This window comes from Oncorhynchus mykiss, chromosome 17 (genome assembly GCF_057628025.1).
Source record: "Oncorhynchus mykiss isolate SJ-2025 chromosome 17, ASM5762802v1, whole genome shotgun sequence".
NCBI lineage: Eukaryota > Metazoa > Chordata > Actinopteri > Salmoniformes > Salmonidae > Oncorhynchus > Oncorhynchus mykiss.
Window position 1 is genome coordinate 30,663,218 of NC_143038.1, and position 26,062 is coordinate 30,689,279.

General features: G+C 45.3%; 1 long non-coding RNA gene across 1 annotated transcript; it reads left to right on the forward strand.

Moving 5' to 3' along the window:
* The first annotated feature begins 1,243 nt into the window (after positions 1-1,243).
* LOC149975903 (uncharacterized) lies at positions 1,244-26,062 on the forward strand. The gene is made up of 4 exons (XR_016487869.1): positions 1,244-1,644; positions 2,153-2,293; positions 3,015-3,086; positions 25,934-26,062. It is a non-coding gene; the product is annotated as an uncharacterized LOC149975903 (long non-coding RNA).

The following is a 26,062-nucleotide window of genomic DNA, read 5'->3' on the forward strand; positions in this document are numbered from 1 at the left end:
AGGCCCATTTTTAGTCCGGTGGGCAGTCTTACTGGGCTTCTTTATGTGCACAAAATTATAATTATCTGGCTAATAATGGTGGAAGGCCCAGCCCGGGGCATAAGCAACATAGGTGTTTGCCTAGGGCACCCGGCCGCGAGCGGGCCCCGAAAAAGTAGAATACACACAATTTCTAAATTAGGTTGTGCATCAGCAGTTTTCCTCTTGCTATGTCAGTCACTGACCGTCAGTCAATTAGCCCAAGCAACCTTTTCGGGATTGGTAATCTAGTCTACCCAGATATCTGTTGTAATTATCGCCAGGGCACAAAGGGGCCCTGACCTCCAGGGGGCCCTTATTTATTTTGTTAGTCACTCTCACTCAGATATCATTGTAACATTGCGTAAATCATGGCAACATGTGTAGAATTGCTGTAAAACTGCTTTTGCTTAATTTTTTTTAGCTCTGCCACGTGGCAATTTCATGTAATTAAATGGGGACCTTAGGGGAAAAATGAGCCAGTGTGGTGTCTCAAGGAAAAAAATGGGCTGATATCTGTCAGCCATCGTATGAAGAGTACGGAATCTTTTCCAATCCATAAAATTAATGATTGGTATAGGAAACTGTTTTTGGGTAGGATTTTTATTTTACAGTACATACATTACTGTGTATGTATTTACCTAGAAATAATAGCTAATTTCTGGCAATTGTTTCCACAAGCTGTGACGAGTGTAAATCGGGTTGACGTTTCTTGCCCAGCTGCGATTTCCGCTAAATGGGCCAGCTGCAAAATGTTACATGTAGATAATAAACCAGGTCAGGAGCCACCGACTGCTTTATTAAAGTAGATGTCTGTCCTAGTGAGTTACACATTGTGAGCCGACACGGCAATTCATCCACCAGAGGCAGCTGAGTGCCTTAACAGTTTGCAAAGATCACCTTGCAAGGATGGGTGTTGGTGGTGGATGGCGGGCAACCGACAGCGTCATTGCATCAGTACTGCGGAATCAATTCTGCAGTCAAACTTTGTTCATTATGCATTTCAACATTTTAGTGGTTATGTGTGCAACAAAAGTTCAACACTCACCTTTTGTCACTATTTCAGGAAAGTCTACGCATACAATTTGACGCAAACGTTGGATAAATCCAATGTATACACCACATAGAAACCACTACAATTGTATGGTGTCAAATCCGATTATATAAAAATCGAACGGGCGCGAGAAATCAGGAAGGAAACATTGCTCAATCAAACACTTTTATCGAGAGAGAAATGTGGTCGAGCGAGCAGAGGACATGTTCCGCGAGCGCAGGCCAACGTGGTGTGCGCAAATTCAACTTGAGGGCTTGCAAGTGTGACTTTGAGCGAGCCCAACGGCATTTTCCACACGCATGTATACCGCTCCACGCACGGATGTGTTTTCATCCCACTCACACCAATTTTCCAGTTTGTTCTCCAAGACACATTTTGCTCTCGCAACCGCTTACTATAATTTTATAACAGGGGTGTATTCTAGCGAATGAACATTGCTGGTGCAGGCTACTGAAACGCAATTGGTCAGGTTTTTGGACCAATCACGGCTCGACTGCTCTCTCATCGGATTTTGACCATACAGATGAAAAGAGGACGGTGAAAGATGAACGATGACTGACAATAATATAGAGGTAAGTTTGATCGTTTTTCAGTATAGAAACTAGATAATCAGCTAATCTACTGTGATTTGAATATCGAAATGTAAGTAGCTAGTTGTTTGGTCTTCTGTTATTAAAGCAGGCTATTGATGAGGCAAGCTAGCAGGGAACCATGTAGTTTAACAAGGGGGTTTCGTTTTCTTTACCGTCTCCGATTTAACTAGGAGCATTGTATCTAAGTCGAGGAGGAGTTTAGTAGAGGAGCATGACTGGGTGGCAGAAGATGGGAGAGGGTTAGGGTGAGAACAGACCGGGATGACCCTCAATAGGGAAAAGGTTAGTGATAGAGGAGGGGGAGCCAAGAGAGGGCAGTCTCTGAACCAAATAATAGTCAATATTGTAAACCGCTAACCACATACTTTGAGATACAATCTGATTTGAAATAAAGATGTGTTACTTTTTACTCTCAGTTTTTGTGCAGTTACAATAAATGAGCATGACCTTAAACCATTTATTTCTCTCCATCCCTCTTTCCATGCAGGTCTACTGTCACTATTGTGTGGTGGTGAAGTTGTTCTCTGCTCAGCTGACAGACAGGAGATACAGAGACAGGAGTCCATTCTGTTCCAAGTAGGTCACCTTGGCTCTCCTCTATGCACAGCACTCCAGGGACTTCCTGCAGGTAAAGATGTTATCCACCAATCCCCCCCCCCCCCCCCCCCCCCCCTGTAACTGAATCGTTAGTGGTACTACTGCGAGTTCCTCTCATTTCTTTGACTCTGTATGAAGACATTGTGCCTAGGACATTTGTCACGTAGATTGGATGATGACCAGATGCTGGCTAATGGTTAGAAAGATGGTTCCATACTGAATGTATGTGATAGTCATTGCTAAACAATATGATGGGTGTAGGTAAGGGAAGAAGTGGAAACCTATAGGAGGATAGCTCTCCACAAGGTGGGTTGGGCATGAAATAACAGCAGGCTGTTCAATACTGAGTCTTTCTTACTGACAGTGGTGTAGATTGGTACCGGGCGATTCCACAGTAACAAGAGTGATGCTGAGTCAGATTTTTCACTTTAAAATGTATGTCAAACAAACCAATGATTGCAAATTGTTTAAAGTAGTCCTTGTGCACACGGTTGAATACATTTTTAAAGTGAAAAATCTTGAGTATCGGCGTCACTCTGTACCGTGGAATTGCCCTACAGCTTGGCTCAGTCTCACATAATGTGTTATTGTATAATGTGTTATTATTTGGCTAAATGATTATCCATAGTTGCCGCTACAGCCACAGCAGTCTTGAAATGGACTGTTACCTTGAATGTAACATTAAAATGTTAAAACATTTCAATTCCAACTCTGTCTGTGATATTTCCTGACGTTAATGCATGTTTGACCAGGTGGAGTCAGGCTTCTACTTCATCGCCCTGGACCACGACACGAACGAGCCAGAAGACGCTAAGTTTGGACCAGTGAGTCACCAACTCATCTTATGCCTTACATACAGTGCCTTGCGAAAGTATTCGGCCCCCTTGAACTTTGCAACCTTTTGCCACATTTCAAGCTTCAAACATAAAGATATAAAACTGTATTTTTTTGTGAAGAATCAACAACAATTGGGACACAATCATGAAGTGGAACGACAGTTATTGGATATTTCAAACTTTTTTAACAAATCAAAAACTGAAAAATTGGGCGTGCAAAATTATTCAGCCCCTTTACTTTCAGTGCAGCAAACTCTCTCCAGAAGTTCAGTGAGGATCTCTGAATGATCCAATGTTGACCTAAATGACTAATGATGATAAATACAATCCACCTGTGTGTAATCAAGTCTCCGTATCAATGCACCTGCACTGTGATAGTCTCAGAGGTCCGTTAAAAGCGCAGAGAGCATCATGAAGAACAAGGAACACACCAGGCAGGTCCGAGATACTTTTGTGAAGAAGTTTAAAGCCGGATTTGGATACAAAAAGGAGAAGGAGAAGACTGATCAGAGATGCAGCCAAGAGGCCCATGATCACTCTGGATGAACTGCAGAGATCTACAGCTGAGGTGGGAGACTCTGTCCATAGGTCAACAATCAGTCGTATATTGCACAAATCTGGCCTTTATGGAAGAGTGGCAAGAAGAAAGCCATTTCTTAAAGATATCCATAAAAAGTGTCGTTTAAAGTTTGCCACAAGCCCCCTGGGAGACACACCAAACATGTGGAAGAAGGTGCTCTGGTCAGATGAAACCAAAATTGAACTTTTTGGCAACAATGCAAAACGTTATGTTTGGCGTAAAAGCAACACAGCTGAACACACCATCCCCACTGTCAAACATGGTGGTGGCAGCATCATGGTTTGGGCCTGCTTTTCTTCAGCAGGGACAGGGAAGATGGTTAAAATTGATGGGAAGATGGATGGAGGCAAATACAGGACCATTCTGGAAGAAAACCTGATGGAGTCTGCAAAAGACCTGAGACTGGGACGGAGATTTGTCTTCCAACAAGACAATGATCCAAAACATAAAGCAAAATCTACAATGGAATGGTTCAAAAGTAAACATATCCAGGTGTTAGAATGGCCAAGTCAAAGTCCAGACCTGAATCCAATCGAGAATCTGTGGAAAGAACTGAAAACTGCTGTTCACAAATGCTCTCCATCCAACCTCACTGAGCTCGAGCTGTTTTGCAAGGAGGAATGGGAAAAAATTTCAGTCTCTCGATGTGCAAAACTGATAGAGACATACCCCAAGCGACTTACAGCTGTAATCGCAGCAAAAGGTGGCGCTACAAAGTATTAACTTAAGGGGGCTGAATAATTTTGCACGCCCAATTTTTCAGTTTTTGATTTGTTAAAAAAGTTTGAAATATCCAATAAATGTCGTTCCACTTCATGATTGTGTCCCACTTGTTGTTGATTCTTCACAAAAAAATACAGTTTTATATCTTTATGTTTGAAGCCTGAAATGTGGCAAAAGGTCGCAAAGTTCAAGGGGGCCGAATACTTTCGCAAGGCACTGTATGTGCAGAGTTGTGTATCTTTCCACTTTCCTCAAACTCCAGTGCCCTACTTTTGTTTACCTTTTTACCAATGTCTGGATTGTACAAGGATTTTAAGTTGGGACTTCGACCATACTAAAATCTAATTCCATCTCCTGTATTGTTCTGCCCTCTCTATAGAGGAATGGAATAAATGGAACGGAGTGAAACACGTGATTTTCATACGTTTGATGTGTTTGATACTGTTCCATTGATTCCATTCCAGCCATTACAATGAGCCTGTCCTCCTATAGCTCCTCCCACCAGCCTCCACTGCTCTTTTAATTATGGTGATGCCCCAACTGTAAGAACCTGGAGATCTCTACTGATTTTGAGGGAGGTGACATTGCCACAAACAGTGCCTGGGACACCTTCCAGCGCTACCGCTGTCTGGAAAACAGCCAGAGGGTGGTCTGTTGCAACAGTGTGTCAGCTCGGCTGCACCTGGGAAGGTATGGCACCTCACACCCAACAGTCATGTATGCTCAAACATACTTGAATGATCATTTGTGTTTCTTAAAGTGACAATCAGCAGTTGAAACAATAACAGAGCATTCTCCCTGCCCCTGTTTCGGTATAAGCTGAGGGATGGGGCTTGGGAAATGTAACCACTCAAATTCATAGACCGAGCTATGGATGCAAGGATTGACCATCGCACCTCCTTTTGAAACCTTATTAGAGGAGATGATCCAAAGGTTCCTCGCCTCAGACTTACAATGGGTTTTGAGAAGGACGCGAGTAGATTGGAAGTGAGGAGTTGAGCAGAGATGAATTGGGACAGAGATCATGTCATTGTTTTAGGTGGAATCTTATGTTTAATGATATATTTATTCTGTTTGCACTTCTATCTTGGTTCTACTTGTGCTCTTTCCACCGATGGCTCTGGCTTACTCATAACATCTGATATGATAAGACTCCCTCTGCGATTTGACTCGGGTATTACTGATTGTATTCAATACAACTTCCAATGCCCCATTTTTTATACTTTGAGATTTATAATTTGATAGACTATGGTAGCTCTCAATTAGACAATTACTATAAAACAAATCTGTTTTCCACAGTGCAATGTTTGGTGAATTTTTAAAAACCTTTTATTTAACCAAGCAAGTCTGTCAGGTGCGTGAATGAGGACCCAAAAGCGAATTAACAAACAGAGTTTCTTTAATGATGAACACACGTGGGCTCAGATGGACAGGTAGATTCCGACAGGACAGGACAAGGTTGCAGCAAACACGATGATAGTCTGGTTCAGGCATGAGACACACAAACAAGAATCCGACAAAGACAGGAGCAGAAACAGAGAGAGATATAGGGACCTAATCAGAGGGGAAAAAGGGAACAGGTGGGAAAAGGGGTGAATGAGGTAGTCAGAGAAGACAAGGAACAGCTGGGGGAAAGAGGGACAGAAACGGTAACCTAGTACGACCAGCAGAGGGAGACAGGGTGAAAGGAAAGGACAGAAACAAGACACAACATGACAATACATGACAGTACCCCCCCACTCACCGAGCGCCTCCTGGCGCACTCGAGGAGGAAACCTGGCGGCAACGGAGGAAATCCTCGATCAGCGCACGGTCCAGCACGTCCCGAGAGGGAACCCAACTCCTCTCCTCAGGACCGTACCCCTCCCAATCTACGAGGTACTGGTGACCACGGCCCCGAGGACGCATGTCCAAAATCCTACGGACCCTGTAGATGGGTGCGCCCTCGACAAGGATGGGGGGGGGGGGGGGGGGGGGAAGACGAGCGGGGGCGCGAAGAACGGGCTTGATACAGGAGACATGGAAGACCGGGTGGACGCGACGAAGGTATCGCGGAAGAAGAAGTCGAACTGCGACAGGATTAATGACCCGAGAAATACGGAACGGACCAATGAACCGCGGGGTCAACTTGCGAGAAGTGTAGTGGCAAATTGGTTCAAATATGACACAACCAAGAACTTTGTGAAAATCAATATAGACTTTTAATACAACAGTATCATAAGCCGGAGCGGTCCGCGGAACACACACACTTTTTCAGAGCCCTCGCTCTGAGTTATACACCTACCATATAAGTCCCTCCCATATGCAAATTAAGTTACATCCCAATCCGTGCTTCCTGCTTGTTCAGCCCAATAACGCCCCCATCTGCTTTCCATTAGATCCTAATGGTGACAAGACCCTTGCTTTGACCCTTCACTCAGCTTAATGCGTTCTCCTGTTTGTGTGTTATCTAGGGTCAGCAGACTATGTGTCTCTTCTGTTTTTAGCATGCTCAGCTATACTAAAAATACTATACATTCCCCTTTCCTGTGGCCTGTGTTCATACCCTGTAATTAACTCCATGTGTCCCTTTTGGTGTCTTTCATCTCCTTTAGCTTTAGGGTGCCTAGCTGTTCTGGTCGCCTTCTCTTCATATGGTTGTCTAAGATCAAACAGACTTGTCTCCTGTGATGTGATTGATGTCTGTAATCCATCAATTGGTCCTTTGGCTGACCCCCTCCTTAGATAACCTCTGACCTTTGTATGTCCAGCTGCCCTAGGTGTTGCCCTCTCCCATGGCCCCACTCTGGCTTCCTGTCCTATACAATAGACAATGTACCTTACCAGAATGGCAAATGCCATTATATAGGACAATATATTTATCCATATATGTACCTAATTTCTCCCACATAACCCCCCTCTGGTGCTTTAATAAGCACCAAAAACTTAAAAAGGACATATGGAACATAATATCAACAGTCGATTATCAAAAAAATATTTTTAAATAAAAAAATAAAAAATAATAAAAAAATAAAACTTCCTAATCACCTACACCAAACATCTCTAGTATTTCATAAGAGTAAAATATCTAGTTCGGTATAGAAACAAAAAATACATTATCTTTTGTTAAAGCTGTTACGGTGCGTGAATGAGGACCCAAAAGCGAATCAACTTAAACAGAGCTTCTTTAATTACCAAACATAGGTAGGCTCAGATGGACCGGCAGATTCCGACAGGACAGGACAAGGTTACAGCAAACATGACGGCAGTCTGGTTCAGGCATGAATGACACAAACAAACAAGAATCCGACAAGGACAGGAGCAGAAACAGAGAGAGATATAGGGACCTAATCAGAGGGAAAAAGGGAACAGGTGGGGAACGGGGTGAATGGGTAGTTAGAGGAGACAAGGGACAGCTGGGGGAAAGCGGGGGAGAAAAGGTAACCTAACACGACCAGCAGAGGGAGACAGGGTGAAGGGAAAGGACAGAGACAAGACAACATGACAGTACATGACAGTACCCCCCCACTCACCGAGCGCCTCCTGGCGCACTCGGGGAGGAAACCTGGCGGCAACGGAGGAAATCATCAATCAGCGCACGGTCCAGCACGTCCCGAGAGGGAACCCAACTCCTCTCCTCAGGACCGTACCCCTCCCAGTCAACTAGGTACTGATGACCACGGCCCCGAGGACGCATGTCCAAGATTTTACGGACCCTGTAGATAGGTGCGCCCTCGACAAGGATGGGGGGGGGGGGAAGACGAGCGGGGGCGCGAAGAACGGGCTTAACACAGGAGACATGGAAGACCGGGTGGACGCGACGAAGATATCGCGGAAGAAGAAGTCGCACTGCGACAGGATTAATGACCTGAGAGATACGGAATGGACCAATGAACCGCGGGGTCAACTTGCGAGAAGCCGTCTTAAGGGGAAGGTTCTGAGTGGAGAGCCAAACTCTCTGACCGCGACAATATCTAGGGCTCTTCGTTCTACGCTTATTAGCAGCTCTCACAGTCTGCGCCCTATAACGGCAAAGTGCAGACCTGACCCTCTTCCAGGTGCGCTCGCAACGTTGGACAAAAGCCTGAGCGGAGGGGACGCTGGACTCGGCGAACTGAGATGAGAACAACGGAGGCTGGTACCCGAGGCTACTCTGAAAAGGAGATAGCCCGGTCGCAGACGAAGGAAGCGAGTTGTGGGCGTATTCTGCCCAGGGGAGCTGTTCTGACCAAGACGCAGGGTTGCGAAAAGAAAGACTGCGTAAGATGCGACCAATAGTCTGATTGGCCCGTTCTGCTTGACCGTTAGACTGGGGGTGAAAGCCGGAAGAGAGACTGACGGAAGCCCCAATCAAACGGCAAAACTCCCTCCAAAATTGAGACGTGAATTGCGGACCTCTGTCCGAAACGACGTCTGACGGAAGGCCATGAATTCTGAAAACATTCTCGATGATGATTTGTGCCGTCTCTTTAGCAGAAGGAAGCTTAGCAAGGGGAATGAAATGAGCCGCCTTAGAGAACCTATCGACAACCGTAAGAATAACAGTCTTCCCCGCTGACGAAGGCAGTCCGGTGACAAAATCTAAGGCGATGTGAGACCACGGTCGAGAGGGAATAGGAAGCGGCCTGAGACGGCCGGCAGGAGGAGAGTTACCGGACTTAGTCTGCGCGCAGACCGAACAAGCAGCCACGAAACGACGCGTGTCATGCTCCCGGGTGGGCCACCAGAAACGCTGGCGAATGGAAGCAAGCGTACCCCGAACGCCAGGGTGGCCGGCTAACTTGGCAGAGTGAGCCCACTGAAGAACGGCCAGACGAGTAGGAACGGGAACGAAAAGAAGGTTCCTAGGACAAGCGCGCGGCGACGGAGTTTGAGTGAGTGCTTGCTTTACCTGCCTCTCAATTCCCCAGACAGTCAACCCGACAACACGCCCCTCAGGGAGAATCCCCTCGGGGTCAGTGGAGGCTACTGAAGAACTGAAGAGACGAGACAAAGCATCAGGCTTGGTGTTCTTAGAGCCCGGACGATAAGAAATCACGAACTCGAAACGAGCGAAAAACAGCGCCCAACGCGCCTGACGCGCATTAAGTCGTTTGGCAGAACGGATGTACTCAAGGTTCCTATGGTCAGTCCAAACGACAAAAGGAACGGTCGCCCCCTCCAACCACTGTCGCCATTCGCCTAGGGCTAACCGGATGGCGAGCAGTTCGCGGTTACCCACATCATAGTTACGTTCCGACGGCGACAGGCGATGAGAAAAATACGCGCATGGGTGGACCTTGTCGTCAGAGAGGGAGCGCTGAGAAAGGATGGCTCCCACTCCCACCTCTGACGCGTCAACCTCGACAACGAACTGTCTAGAGACGTCAGGTGTAACAAGGATAGGAGCGGATGTAAAACGATTCTTGAGGAGATCAAAAGCTCCCTGGGCGGAAACGGACCACTTAAAGCACGTCTTGACAGAAGTAAGGGCTGTGAGAGGAGCTGCCACCTGACCGAAATTACGGATGAAACGACGATAGAAGTTCGCGAAGCCGAGAAAGCGCTGCAGCTCGACGCGTGACTTAGGGACGGGCCAATCAATGACAGCTTGGACCTTAGCGGGATCCATCTTAATGCCTTCAGCGGAAATAACAGAACCGAGAAATGTGACGGAGGCGGCATGAAAAGTGCACTTCTCAGCCTTCACAAAAAGACAATTCTCTAAAAGGCGCTGGAGGACACGTCGAACGTGCTGAACATGAATCTGGAGTGACGGTGAAAAAATCAGGATATCGTCAAGGTAAACGAAAACAAAGATGTTCAGCATGTCTCTCAGGACATCATTGACTAATGCCTGAAAGACAGCTGGATCGTTAGCGAGGCCGAAAGGAAGAACCCGGTATTCAAAGTGCCCTAACGGAGTGTTAAACGCCGTCTTCCACTCGTCCCCCTCCCTGATGCGCACGAGATGGTAAGCGTTACGAAGGTCCAACTTAGTGAAAAACCTGGCTCCCTGCAGGATCTCGAAGGCTGAAGACATAAGAGGAAGCGGATAACGATTCTTCACTGTTATGTCATTCAGCCCTCGATAATCTATGCAGGGGCGCAGAGACCCGTCCTTCTTCTTGACAAAAAAAAACCCCGCTCCGGCGGGAGAGGAGGAGGGGACTATGGTACCGGCGTCAAGAGCTACAGACAAATAATCTTCGAGAGCCTTACGTTCGGGAGCCGACAGAGAGTATAGTCTACCCCGGGGGGGGGTGGTTCCCGGAAGGAGATCAATACTACAATCATACGACCGGTGTGGAGGAAGAGAGGTGGCCCTGGACCGACTGAACACCGTGCGCAGATCGTGATATTCCTCCGGCACCCCTGTCAAATCACCAGGCTCCTCCTGTGAAGAAGAGACAGAGGAAACAGGAGGGATAGCAGACATTAAACATTTCACATGACAAGAGACGTTCCAGGAGAGGATAGAATTACTAGACCAATTAATGGAAGGATTATGACAAACTAGCCAGGGATGGCCCAAAACAACAGGTGTAAAAGGTGAACGAAAAATTAAAAAAGAAATGGTTTCACTATGATTACCAGAAACAGTGAGGGTTAAAGGTAGCGTCTCACGCTGAATCCTGGGGAGAGGACTACCATCCAGGGCGAACAAGGCCGTGGGCTCCTTTAACTGTCTGAGAGGAATGTCATGTTCCCGAGCCCAGGTCTCGTCCATAAAACAGCCCTCCGCCCCAGAGTCTATTAAGGCACTGCAGGAAGCTGACGAACCGGTCCAGCGTAGATGGACCGACAAGGTAGTGCAGGATCTTGAAGGAGAGACAGGAGTAGTAGCGCTCACCAGTAGCCCTCCGCTTACTGACGAGCTCTGGCCTTTTACTGGACATGAAGTGACAAAATGACCAGCGGAACCGCAATAGAGACAGAGGCGGTTGGTGATTCTCCGTTCCCTCTCCTTAGTCGAGATGCGGATACCTCCCAGCTGCATGGGCTCAGCACCCGAGCCGGCAGAGGAAGATGGTAGTGATGCGGAGAGGGAGGCGACGGAGAGCGCGAGCTCCTTTCCACGAGCTCGGTGACGAAGATCAACCCGTCGCTCAATGCGAATAGCGAGTTCAATCAAGGAATCCACGCTGGAAGGAACCTCCCGGGAGAGAATCTCATCCTTTACCTCTGCGCGGAAACCCTCCAGAAGACGAGCGAGCAAGGCCGGCTCGTTCCAGCCACTGGAGACAGCAAGAGTGCGAAACTCAATAGAGTAGTCTGTTATGGATCGATTGCCTTGACATAGGGAAGACAGGGCCCTGGAAGCCTCCTCCCCAAAAACAGATCGATCAAAAACCTGTATCATCTCCTCCTTAAAGTCTTGATACTGGTTAGTACACTCAGCCCTTGCCTCCCAGATTGCCGTGCCCCACTCACGAGCCCGTCCAATAAGGAGAGATATGACGTAGGCGACACGAGCAGTGCTCCTGGAGTAAGTGTTGGGCTGGAGAGAAAACACAATATCACACTGGGTGAGGAACGAGCGGCATTCAGTGGGCTCCCCAGAGTAACACGGCGGGTTATTGATTCCGGGCTCCGAAGATTCGAAAGCCCTGGAAGTGGCCGGTGGATCGAGGCGGAGATGGTGAACCTGTTCTGTGAGGTTGGAGACTTGGGTGGCCAGGGTCTCAACGGCATGTCGAGCAGCAGACAATTCCTGCTTGTGTCTGCCTAGCATCGCTCCCTGGATCTCGACGGCTGAGTGGAGAGGATCCGAAGTCGCTGGGTCCATTCTTGGTCGGATTCTTCTGTTACGGTGCGTGAATGAGGACCCAAAAGCGAATCAACATAAACAGAGCTTCTTTAATTACCAAACATAGGTAGGCTCAGATGGACCGGCAGATTCCGACAGGACAGGACAAGGTTACAGCAAACATGACGGCAGTCTGGTTCAGGCATGAATGACACAAACAAACAAGAATCCGACAAGGACAGGAGCAGAAACAGAGAGAGATATAGGGACCTAATCAGAGGGAAAAAGGGAACAGGTGGGGAACGGGGTGAATGGGTAGTTAGAGGAGACAAGGGACAGCTGGGGGAAAGCGGGGGAGAAAAGGTAACCTAACACGACCAGCAGAGGGAGACAGGGTGAAGGGAAAGGACAGAGACAAGACAACATGACAGTACATGACAAAAGCATGAGCATGTAAATACATAACCTTGTCTGAGGTTCTCAGCTACGCAAAAAATAAAAATATATATAATAAAGCAATGAGTCAAATAATAAATTGAATATGAGAAAACACTAGGCCTCCATGCAGTTACAAAATAAAATTGACACATCATTCTAAATTTAAGCTTTCCACATGATTCTCCCTCTCAGACACCTCTCCAACAACCGTGATACCATCAATACCAATCTCTGTTAGAAGATTAAGGACATGGTCCGTAGACACTTGTAACCGGGATATCCCACTGTTACCTACATGTTTTTAAATATAACCTAGCATTTTAGAAGGCAAAACTAACTTTTAATTAAAAGAAACCAGATATATTCATTGATATACCTATAAAAACATTTGACAAAACATACTAAAACACAAGGCCGTGAGCAAAAGTAGACCTTACATAACACCTCTTGTACTTACTACGGAAATTACCCTTTTTGTGGATATGCATCAGTTGACTTTCTTATGAATTTGGAATGACAGCATAACTGTCCATTTTCATCAGTATAGTGGCCTGGCCTACCCGGCACAGGATCAACTATCACCGGAGTGTCAGCTCTACTTACAAACATCTGTTTAACCGTTGTCTGGATCACAAGTGATTTCACCCAGGGTAAAACACAACAAAATACAATACCCAGAGCCAATAACCCCCCTTCCAGGTCACATAAGGGAATGTAGTATTTTCTCTGAATATTGAACATTTTACATTTAACACATTCTTCAAATGATGCAGGTTCAGGTACTATCAAAAGATCAGACAAAGGTGATTTTCTACACAAAATACAATTGTCCATTCTATGTTTATTTCTGCTGTATACTTAGCCCATTCGTACCACTCATTCTTCACTATTCTTTTCATGTGGTGTCCTTGAGTGGTTCAGAGTCTGGTATGTCTGTCTGTCATCTTTGCAATGTTCTTATCTTGAGGTAGGTCATTAGAGTTAGTCAAAAAGTTCAAAATGTCAATAAAGAACCCTCCTGGTTCTGATGCTTTCTAGCTACCACAGGCTCTTCCTGTTTAGGTATTGGCGTAAGACCAATTCTGAATGACTGAGGAACTACTCCCTTCAGTCAATCTTGTTCTCATTATTTCACCTATTAATTCTTCACCTTCAACTGGTTCAATCTGATTCATGGTGAGCACCCACTCGTCTACTTCTTTGGTTAACGTCAGGTCACATCCTTTTGAGTCCCAAATAACTTCTCTCTTCGTTCGATGATATGTCCATCCACCGAATGCAATCTCCGGTAAGGGTTTGATCCTTTTGTCTTCTATTCTTCTGTTTCAGTTATATGTTGAGGTGGGACAGAGATTCTAACCTTGTCAGTCTTTTTAGATTGTTTGACTGGTTCCTCTCTTCTCTTCCTGTTTCCACCCTACATCTTGATTGTGCGTGAGTCTGTTGTTGCTATTCTAGCGTTCACTGTTACTTCTGTTATGTCAATATCATTGTTCTTCTATGGGTCTAACTTCAATTGTTCATTATGGAGACAATTCAAGAGCTGAAAAGTCAATTTTGGGGAAATCCCCATTTCTTTCATCTTGCAAGATTTCTCCTTCTGCTCTTGGTAAGGCTTCTCCTCTGCTTTCTTCACTTGTTGTTCCTGATAAGGCTTCTCCTCCACTCTCTTCGCATGTTGTTCCCTCCTCAGCCCGAACTGGGCTTCCATCTGGGAAGGCGTCCATTTCAGGGAAGAGATGTTCCCCTTCTTTAGGCGATACCTCGGGGTCCCACTGTAGAAGGCTTCCGTCAACAAAGCCTGCCCCAACAAGTATATCATCAGGAGTGGCAGACATGTTACCCCCTCCCACTTCTGGGCTTTCTGGCCATACTGGAGGAAACTTTGGTTGTTTGTCTCTTTTCTTTTCAGGCTCTTTTTCCCTGGTCGGTTCTTCTGAGTGTGTTAGCCGATGCACTCGTTGTATCTGGTCTGCCATTTTCTTGATTCCTCCCCGGCGCTTTGATCGATTCCGCTGCTCCTGCTCCCTCCGGGGTCCCTTCTGGTGAATCAGCATCCTCTGTGTCCTCATCTCTGTATGGTTGTGTCCTTCTCTCCGTCGGGACTCGGGTACAGTGGTTTAGATGATACCACGTCTTGCTTCCTTTCACTTGGACGGCCGTGTTTGTGGCTGTTGCCACCTCGTAGGGTCCTTCCCTCCTCGGCTGATCCCACTTCCTTCGGAACACTCAAACGTAGACTCGATCTCCTGGTATCACTGGGAGAGATCCTTCTGGTCCCCTTGGATCATCAGATGTGGAACCTCTCATCCTGGTTCAGATTTCTGCCTTCTTTCTGTGGGGCATTCATACTTAGAGACTTATGGCCTCTGTTCTATGATTACACCATACATTCTCTTACTTCCATCACTCATCACACAAACTGACATTCCAGCTGAAGCTGGAGAACCCTTCTCCATCTGGTTTCCTAAACATAAGACTTGGAAAACAAAGGACAAAACATAACAGTATTGACAATGTTATATGTTATGCATGACTGTATTCATGAATACTGAAATCTGAGACCATGACAATTCCCACTCTCTCTTCACCTGACTCTATGCCTCCAGGATACTTTTCTGCTGGACTCCACAAAAATGGAGGCCCTAATTGGCTTCCTCGTGCTTTCATCCAGTCTTCCCCTTTCGGCCGCAGGTTCTGAGAGGTGTTCCCAAACCATGTCATTTTTTACTTAGTTCCCCATCTGCTCTGTTTCTACTGATAAACATGTGCATAACCTTAATCAACATTATTCCTTCTTGAAGTAATTCAACACTGAATGGGCTTCCACATCGAGCCTTCAACATGTGGTTTAGAGTACAACTACCCTAACATATATCCTTATTCACATGATACATTATCAAATAAAACAAATAACCCCCAAACTCAACCCAGTATGTCTACAGTAGAATCTAGTCTCTCTCTTTTGTTTTGTTTCACGTCCTCTGTCATGGTGTTTTCAAGCTCACCCATTATTCAGCTGGACTTTACTTCTTGTGAGACTTATGCACCCACCAAAGAGAGACATGACAATCTTTACCACTGCAGGTGTTGTAAGAAGTATATCCCCAGCCCGATGTATCTTGATGTACACTCAGTCTCCAGAATTCAGCCTATGCCCTTCCATCTGGCCTCTTATGTGCTGTTTTTTCCTGAGGACATACACACTAACACATGGGTTATTTCCTGACAACAGACTTTCTTCTTATAGCAGGATCACTAAATCTTAATTTTTAAATAACAGCCCTATGTAAACATTCTGTCTTAAATACGTGGCCTCCTGCCACAAAAATATTCATAATGATAGCCAAATTATGGTCCCTACCGTAACTGCTGCAAGAATAACATGTAATCAGTCAAGTGTCTTCCAGTTGAAAGAATATCCAATCCTAACAAAACTAAATCCTAAGCTTCTTAAACTTTTGCTCTAGTGTTCAAAATGCCACTACTTATTACTTTTACCATAATCTAGGTATGTGTAATGTTCTATTTACTTTTAGAATTGTCCCTATATTTTTACAAAACCAACTGTCCTTCCTTTTCTGTGAATTATCTTGTCTATCAATATACACTGTTTCTAGAAATAACACCCCCCCCCTTGTTACCATAACCTTCATATGAGCCCCCAATGTAGTTACAGTTTTTCTAACCCATAACACATAAGTCACTACTTCTAATTTCCTTCCATAGTTTGATACATACTTAAACATTCTCAAATCATTTTTAGTCAATTTATATCAGTCCCTCCTCAGGAAAAATATACACTCTTATTTTCCTCAAACCAAAAATAAATTGACCAAACAAGAAAAATGGTAAAGTAAATTATAATAACTGCATATTTGCTATAAATTACCACTATTTGTAATGTCTTCTTCATCCTTGGGTGTTATCACACAACAGACTATACTTTTTATTCAATTACTGATGTCATTCCAATGTATCACTCCAATTACTATGATATTGTAAAATAAAAGAAACAAAAACCTTTAATCTAATATTCTGCAAGTTCTGTCAATCAACCTGTCTCAGGATTAGTTTCCAGAGCTTCCCTAGGCCTAGTAAATTTAAACAGTCCTATATTTAAAACTAAATGTTGTTTATATATTGTCCAATCCAATATTCAAAATAACAGTCCTTAGTGCTTACTTTAACTCAAATTTGACCTTCTCAATTCAATTCATCATCCCTTTAATAATTAACATTTTACTAAAAACTTTTAGTACCAGTAATATCTATTGTACCATGCGCCCTTTTGTCTCTGTTTTTCTGTCATGAATGTCCTGGTAATAAAAGGTCATTACCCCAATCCCCTTTAGTCTTCCTTCTCCCAGACACATATCATTCCAGATACAGTTCACAGGTCATCAGACACAGTTACCCCTCACTATTCAGCCAGTAGGGTGGGTTTGAGTTTTACACACACTAGTTGTGATGATAGTCTCTCCCAAGCATTAATGCATTCTGACATTACATTTCCACGATAACTCCCTTATTCTACTGGCAACCTCTCAAATGAGCTACAGATTATATAGTTATCAACATAACCCTTGCAGAAACCCCCACTCCAATAACCTATTTGGAGTAACTGTTATCCCTTGTTTACATATATTTCCATTTTATATGTAGAATGAACAAAGCACATTTTGTATTTACCCAAAGACCATAACCCCAGGGAACTGATATTTTCTCCTATAACCCCATGTTAAATATAAATAAACTATTTGAATAACTAGTCAATTCAAGATTACAACTCTTCATCTTTTTCCCAAGGAAATAATGGAATTTCAAAATGATAGTACACTTTGAATAGAGACTGGTGTTTCTCAATCATTTTATAATTAAATCCCACCTATTCCAAAAATTTATAGTGAAGTTGATCAGTCTTCACGGGAAATTCTTAGAGTTCAGGGCATTTGACACCATTAAAATGTTTCCACTCTCCTTTCTTTAGAAACAACTTAAATACATTTTCAAAAACATTTCCATCCTTCTGCATACCCAATCTGAAACTGAACTGAAAAAAAACCCTTCCAAAGGAAATCCACTATCGCATATAGGCCAAGAATACACATGAGCCAGCCTCACTTATCCGAAACTCCAGTTATAGCCTTAACCAGATACTAAGATTTTTAGTGGCCAAAATATCTCTAACTGCTTTCCTCAGTACTACAGTTTCCAATGACATTTTGACCAGAGAACATGTAACCCCTTTTTTTCTGGAAAAGAAATGTACATTTCGTTAACATTCACCATGCCACCCTCTAAATCAGCAAGCTAATAGTATTACATATACTAAAATCCCCTTACATTTCCCGAGCATGCGACAGAAGCTCCAGCCATACACAGAACGCACAATTCCCCCCTGCTCGGCCATCTGTATCCTACCCTTAGAAATTGAATACACCCATACTCTACAATTTGCTTTTCTTCTAACTATTTTTACCACGCTTGTGATTTTTCATATACGTTTATTTTCCGTATTTTGACGCTAATAACTTCTCCACGCATTTTATCACCACTGAAACCGCCATTTTAATGCAAAACGACTCCGAGTGGGGCTATTTGTAAATTACATCAGTACCTTACTATAAGTTAGGTAAAACGTGATCTAGTACGTATTTCATCACATAAACTGTACTCTCTATGAACCACTTTTTGATCAATCAGAGACTATACACCGCTTGGTGAAAACTTCATTCGTACTAACCTTAGAACGATCAGTTGTTGTTCTTTTAAAACGGGTGTAAATTCCTGTATTTCTGCATTCTCTGCTATCGCATTCCAGTGTCATCTTACACTAATTTTCCCCCACACTAGTTAGCCCTGCTCTACAACTTCTTACACTTCCCCCATCGTAATGTATTTCTGATGATATAATGTTAATTAACATTAAAACGCTGGTAAGTTAAGCTTCTTGTTATGGTTTTATGTGATCGTTCCAATTCATTATTTTATTTATCCTGTTTACCGGGTAATGTTGCCCTACATTGTAGCAAACCGCTCCTTCATATTCAAATCGAATTGGTAGAATTAACGTGCGCTTCTTTCAGCGACTCTATGGCTTTATTAAATTTCGCTATCTCTATATTCCAGGGAGAAACAGTCCATTTGTTTCCATGCCACTATTTATTTTTCCTAAACTCTCCCATCGCATTATATACTTTACTTACTATTTTCCAAGGTAGATCTACCCTACTTTCTCAAATAATAATTTATTAGTCACATCACTTAATACCTCCTATTAAAACCTACTCTATAATGTCTACAACTGTATTACTGAATACTACAGAAGCCTTAATGTCTTATTCTAGTACAGCACCTCAAATATCACTGTGTTTTTATCTTTGCTTATACTATTACTTTAACTTTATTCAATGTATTAAATCCTATTTCATATAATTTTCCTTCTAATTCAGCTTATTTATAATGTCTGCACTTTCTTATCTCTTTATTTATCCGCTTGCTATATTCTCTTAGCCTATTTTACTGTTTAATTCCTGAGGCTATTTTTAAATTGCAGCCTCCTATTTCGTTTACAGGGCTCGTGATATTTTTAATGTGTTCTAGACTTCTATTTTCATGCAATTCTCACTTTAGCCTAGATTTATTTTAACCAGTATATTTTAGTTTATCTGTATATTTTTAAGTTATTTCTTCCTACTTCGCATCCGTTTTATACTATCCATGCCTTGTTTAATACCTCTTTTTAACACCTATTGTAATTTTTCCAATGGTCTTTTAACTCATTATCCAGTCAATGTTTTATGCTTATGTATAACTTATCTTGCCCAATATGTATCGATTTCGTTCCTCTTCCCAGTGAGAGTTAAAAGCGCTCTCTTTCTCAAATTACACTTAGTTAACTGTCAGAGAGGCCTGCGCATCCCCAGTTGGTCACAGACACACAGCCTGTTCTTCCTCTTCTTTCTAATCTGCTCATTCATCACAAAGAATTATATTACAGCATTCATTCAATCCTTTTGTCTTTACCTAAAAACAAAACAGTTTATTACCTAACTTAATTCACTTCCTCTACATAAGCTGGTATTATCCTATAGGATTTTTCACGCATACCCTTCGTTTTTACCTAAAAACGACCTATAGTTTATCCCCTAGTTTAATACACTTCCTCTACATAAACTGGTATTATCCTATAGGATTTTTACGACATGACGAGACTACTGTCTAATCGGATCAGCCTGTCTTCATATCCTATTCATCCACCCCGTATTGATCTTTATTCTACGTTAGAGCAATATCGTGGCGCGACCTACTGATTTATAAACCCCCGTTTAGCTAGACGGAGCGTTTTATATTCGCAGGATTTCCTTTTTCAGTTGAACGTCGCACAATCAGGCCAGCGTTCTTTCTGTGTTTTAAATATTCACCCGTACAGACCTTCATTTCAAAGCGGTAGCCATGTGTATTTATTTTCTAAATACTCATCCGTACAGACCTTTTCCTTGAAGCGGTAGCCATGAATGTTTATCTATCTACTTATCAATAAAGTAGCCTACCCATTCAGTCCTTCAGCTAAATATTTTGAAGCGGTATCGCAGGATTACTTATCAATAAAGTAACCTACCCATTCAGACCTTCTGGTAAATATTTTGAAGCGGTATCGCAGGACTTCTATAACTACTTATTTTATTCAAACCTTATAAGCAGGTAGCTGTAACCCTGTGCCCAATCCCAGCCCCAACATGCCAGAATAACACACCCTACACCAGCGAAGTTCACAGCCCCCACCTACTTACTCACTAGACATGCATGCACATTCATTATACAATTTCCAAGCTTACACACATGCATGCAAATTCATTGAATTTCAAAAAGTTCTTTCGTTTCTATAGTTTTTAGGAAATTTGAGAGAGAGAGACCTACTTGACGCTCCTCTTGCTGAGGCAGGATCTCTGAAGCGATCTACGCAAACATTTCACTGTTGTCTTACCTTAGCTGGGTGGCCACCCTTGTTTGCCCAGATCGTCCAAAGATCCCGCTGCCAGCCAAGAACGTTATTCAGTCCCTAATTCTCCTGGCATGCTCGCCAATTATGTAGTGGCAAATTGGTTCAAATATGACACAACCAAGAACTTTGTGAAAATCAATATAGACTTTTAATACAACAGTATCATAAGCCGGAGCGGTCCGCGGAACACACACACTTTTTCAGAGCCCTCGCTCTGAGTTATACACCTACCATATAAGTCCCTCCCATATGCAAATTAAGTTACATCCCAATCCGTGCTTCCTGCTTGTTCAGCCCAATAACGCCCCCATCTGCTTTCCATTAGATCCTAATGGTGACAAGACCCTTGCTTTGACCCTTCACTCAGCTTAATGCGTTCTCCTGTTTGTGTGTTATCTAGGGTCAGCAGACTATGTGTCTCTTCTGTTTTTAGCATGCTCAGCTATACTAAAAATACTATACATTCCCCTTTCCTGTGGCCTGTGTTCATACCCTGTAATTAACTCCATGTGTCCCTTTTGGTGTCTTTCATCTCCTTTAGCTTTAGGGTGCCTAGCTGTTCTGGTCGCCTTCTCTTCATATGGTTGTCTAAGATCAAACAGACTTGTCTCCTGTGATGTGATTGATGTCTGTAATCCATCAATTGGTCCTTTGGCTGACCCCCTCCTTAGATAACCTCTGACCTTTGTATGTCCAGCTGCCCTAGGTGTTGCCCTCTCCCATGGCCCCACTCTGGCTTCCTGTCCTATACAATAGACAATGTACCTTACCAGAATGGCAAATGCCATTATATAGGACAATATATTTATCCATATATGTACCTAATTTCTCCCACAGAAGCCGTCTTAAGGGGAAGGTTCTGAGTGGAGAGCCAAACTCTCTGACTGCGACAATATCTAGGACTCTTAGTTCTACGCTTATTAGCAGCCCTCACAGTCTGCGTCCTATAACGGCAAAGTGCAGACCTGACCCTCTTCCAGGTGCGCTCGCAACGTTGGACAAAAGCCTGAGCGGAGGGGACGCTGGACTCGGCGAACTGAGATGAGAACAGCGGAGGCTGGTACCCGAGGCTACTCTGAAAAGGAGATAGCCCGGTCGCAGACGAAGGAAGCGAGTTGTGGGCGTATTCTGCCCAGGGGAGCTGTTCTGACCAAGACGCAGGGTTTCGAAAAGAAAGACTGCGTAAGATGCGACCAATAGTCTGATTGGCCCGTTCTGCTTGACCGTTAGACTGGGGGTGAAAGCCGGAAGAGAGACTGACGGAAGCCCCAATCAAACGGCAAAACTCCCTCCAAAATTGAGACGTGAATTGCGGACCTCTGTCCGAAACGACGTCTGACGGAAGGCCATGAATTCTGAAAACATTCTCGATGATGATTTGTGCCGTCTCTTTAGCAGAAGGAAGCTTAGCAAGGGGAATGAAATGAGCCGCCTTAGAGAACCTATCGACAACCGTAAGAATAACAGTCTTCCCCGCTGACGAAGGCAGTCCGGTGACAAAATCTAAGGCGATGTGAGACCACGGTCGAGAGGGAATGGGAAGCGGCCTGAGACGGCCGGCAGGAGGGGAGTTACCGGACTTAGTCTGCGCGCAGACCGAACAAGCAGCCACGAAACGACGCGTGTCATGCTCCCGGGTGGGCCACCGAAAACGCTGGCGAATGGAAGCAAGCGTACCCCGAACGCCAGGGTGGCCGGCTAACTTGGCAGAGTGAGCCCACTGAAGAACGGCCAGACGAGTAGGAACGGGAACGAAAAGAAGGTTCCTAGGACAAGCGCGCGGCGACGGAGTGTGAGTGAGCGCTTGCTTTACCTGCCTCTCAATTCCCCAGACAGTCAACCCGACAACACGCCCCTCAGGGAGAATCCCCTCGGGGTCAGTGGAGGCTACTGAAGAACTGAAGAGACGAGATAAAGCATCAGGCTTGGTGTTCTTAGAGCCCGGACGATAAGAAATCACGAACTCGAAACGAGCGAAAAACAGCGCCCAACGCGCCTGACGCGCATTAAGTCGTTTGGCAGAACGGATGTACTCAAGGTTCCTATGGTCAGTCCAAACGACAAAAGGAACGGTCGCCCCCTCCAACCACTGTCGCCATTCGCCTAGGGCTAACCGGATGGCGAGCAGTTCGCGGTTTCCCACATCATAGTTACGTTCCGACGGCGACAGGCGATGAGAAAAATACGCGCATGGGTGGACCTTGTCGTCAGAGAGGGAGCGCTGAGAAAGAATGGCTCCCACGCCCACCTCTGACGCGTCAACCTCGACAACGAACTGTCTAGAGACGTCAGGTGTAACAAGGATAGGAGCGGATGTAAAACGATTCTTGAGGAGATCAAAAGCTCCCTGGGCGGAAACGGACCACTTAAAGCACGTCTTGACAGAAGTAAGGGCTGTGAGAGGAGCTGCCACCTGACCGAAATTACGGATGAAACGACGATAGAAGTTCGCGAAGCCGAGAAAGTGCTGCAGCTCGACGCGTGACTTAGGGACGGGCCAATCAATGACAGCTTGGACCTTAGCGGGATCCATCTTAATGCCTTCAGCGGAAATAACAGAACCGAGAAATGTGACGGAGGAGGCATGAAAAGTGCACTTCTCAGCCTTCACAAAAAGACAATTCTCTAAAAGGCGCTGGAGGACACGTCGAACGTGCTGAACATGAATCTGGAGTGACGGTGAAAAAATCAGGATATCGTCAAGGTAAACGAAAACAAAGATGTTCAGCATGTCTCTCAGGACATCATTGACTAATGCCTGAAAGACAGCTGGAGCGTTAGCGAGGCCGAAAGGAAGAACCCGGTATTCAAAGTGCCCTAACGGAGTGTTAAACGCCGTCTTCCACTCGTCCCCCTCCCTGATGCGCACGAGATGGTAAGCGTTACGAAGGTCCAACTTAGTGAAAAACCTGGCTCCCTGCAGGATCTCGAAGGCTGAAGACATAAGAGGAAGCGGATAACGATTCTTCACTGTTATGTCATTCAGCCCTCGATAATCTATGCAGGGGCGCAGGGACCCGTCCTTCTTCTTAACAAAAAAAAACCCTGCTCCGGCGGGAGAGGAGGAGGGGACTATGGTACCGGCGGCAAGAGCTACAGACAAATAATCTTCGAGAGCCTTACGTTCGGGAGCCGACAGAGAGTATAGTCTACCCCGGGGGGGAGTGGTTCCCGGAAGGAGATCAATACTACAATCATACGACCGGTGTGGAGGAAGAGAGGTGGCCCTGGACCGACTGAACACCGTGCGCAGATCGTGATATTCCTCCGGCACCCCTGTCAAATCACCAGGCTCCTCCTGTGAAGAAGAGACAGAGGAAACAGGAGGGATAGCAGACATTAAACATTTCACATGACAAGAGACGTTCCAGGAGAGGATAGAATTACTAGACCAATTAATGGAAGGATTATGACAAACTAGCCAGGGATGGCCCAAAACAACAGGTGTAAAAGGTGAACGAAAAATTAAAAAAGAAATGGTTTCGCTATGATTACCAGAAACAGTGAGGGTTAAAGGTAGCGTCTCACGCTGAATCCTGGGGAGAGGACTACCATCCAGGGCGAACAAGGCCGTGGACTCCCTTAACTGTCTGAGAGGAATGTCATGTTCCCGAGCCCAGGTCTCGTCCATAAAACAGCCCTCCGCCCCAGAGTCTATTAAGGCACTGCAGGAAGCTGACGAACCGGTCCAGCGTAGATGGACCGACAAGGTAGTGCAGGATCTTGAAGGAGAGACAGGAGTAGTAGCGCTCACCAGTAGCCCTCCGCTTACTGATGAGCTCTGGCTTTTACTGGACATGAAGTGACAAAATGACCAGCAGAACCGCAATAGAGACAGAGGCGGTTGGTGATTCTCCGTTCCCTCTCCTTAGTCGAGATGCGGATACCTCCCAGCTGCATAGGCTCAGCACCCGAGCCGGCAGAGGAAGATGGTAGTGATGCGGAGAGGGGGGCAACGGAGAACGCGAGCTCCTTTCCACGAGCTCGGTGACGAAGATCAACCCGTCGCTCAATGCGAATAGCGAGTTCAATCAAGGAATCCACGCTGGAAGGAACCTCCCGGGAGAGAATCTCATCCTTTACCTCTGCGCGGAGACCCTCCAGAAAACGAGCGAGCAAAGCCGGCTCGTTCCAGCCACTGGAGGCAGCAAGAGTGCGAAACTCAATAGAGTAGTCTGTTATGGATCGATTACCTTGACATAGGGAAGACAGGGCCCTGGAAGCCTCCTCCCCAAAAACAGATCGATCAAAAACCCGTATCATCTCCTCCTTAAAGTCCTGATGCTGGTTAGTACACTCAGCCCTTGCCTCCCAGATTGCCGTGCCCCACTCACGAGCCCGTCCAGTAAGGAGAGATATGACGTAGGCGACACGAGCAGTGCTCCTGGAGTAAGTGTTGGGCTGGAGAGAAAACACAATATCACACTGGGTGAGGAACGAGCGGCATTCAGTGGGCTCCCCAGAGTAACACGGCGGGTTATTGATTCTGGGCTCCGGAGATTCGAAAGCCCTGGAAGTGGCCGGTGGATCGAGGCGGAGATGGTGAACCTGTTCTGTGAGGTTGGAGACTTGGGTGGCCAGGGTCTCAACGGCATGTCGAGCAGCAGACAATTCCTGCTCGTGTCTGCCTAGCATCGCTCCCTGGATCTCGACGGCTGAGTGGAGAGGATCCGAAGTCGCTGGGTCCATTCTTGGTCGGATTCTTCTGTCAGGTGCGTGAATGAGGACCCAAAAGCGAATTAACAGAGTTTCTTTAATGATGAACACACGTGGGCTCAGATGGACAGGTAGATTCCGACAGGACAGGACAAGGTTGCAGCAAACACGATGATAGTCTGGTTCAGGCATGAGACACACAAACAAGAATCCGACAAAGACAGGAGCAGAAACAGAGAGAGATATAGGGACCTAATCAGAGGGAAAAAGGGAACAGGTGGGAAAAGGGGTGAATGAGGTAGTCAGAGAAGACAAGGAACAGCTGGGGGAAAGAGGGACAGAAACGGTAACCTAGTACGACCAGCAGAGGGAGACAGGGTGAAAGGAAAGGACAGAAACAAGACACAACATGACAATACATGACAAAGTCAGTTAAGAACAAATTCTTATTTACAATGACGGGCCAAACCTGGACGACGCTGGGCCAATTGTGCGCCGCCCTATGGGACTCCCAATCACGGTCGGTTGTGATACAGCCTGGATTCGAACCAGAGTGTCTGTAGTGGCGCCTCTAGCACTGAGATCCAGTGGCTTAGACCGCTGCGTCACTCTGGAGTCGTCATGAATGCATGGTGTTGTTTTGTCCTCAGTGCTCCTTTGAATGCTGTGTGTACTGATTCAGTTCTAAACGTCCATCCTCACCACCTCCATCACTTCAACAGATTGTCTGGGTCTGCTGAGAGGGTCATTGGCTGCCACCTGCCCTCCATTGAGGTCCTGCACGACTCCAGGGCAAGGAAGCATGCATGAAAGATCATCACCGACCACTTCCACCCTTTCTTCCACAGACT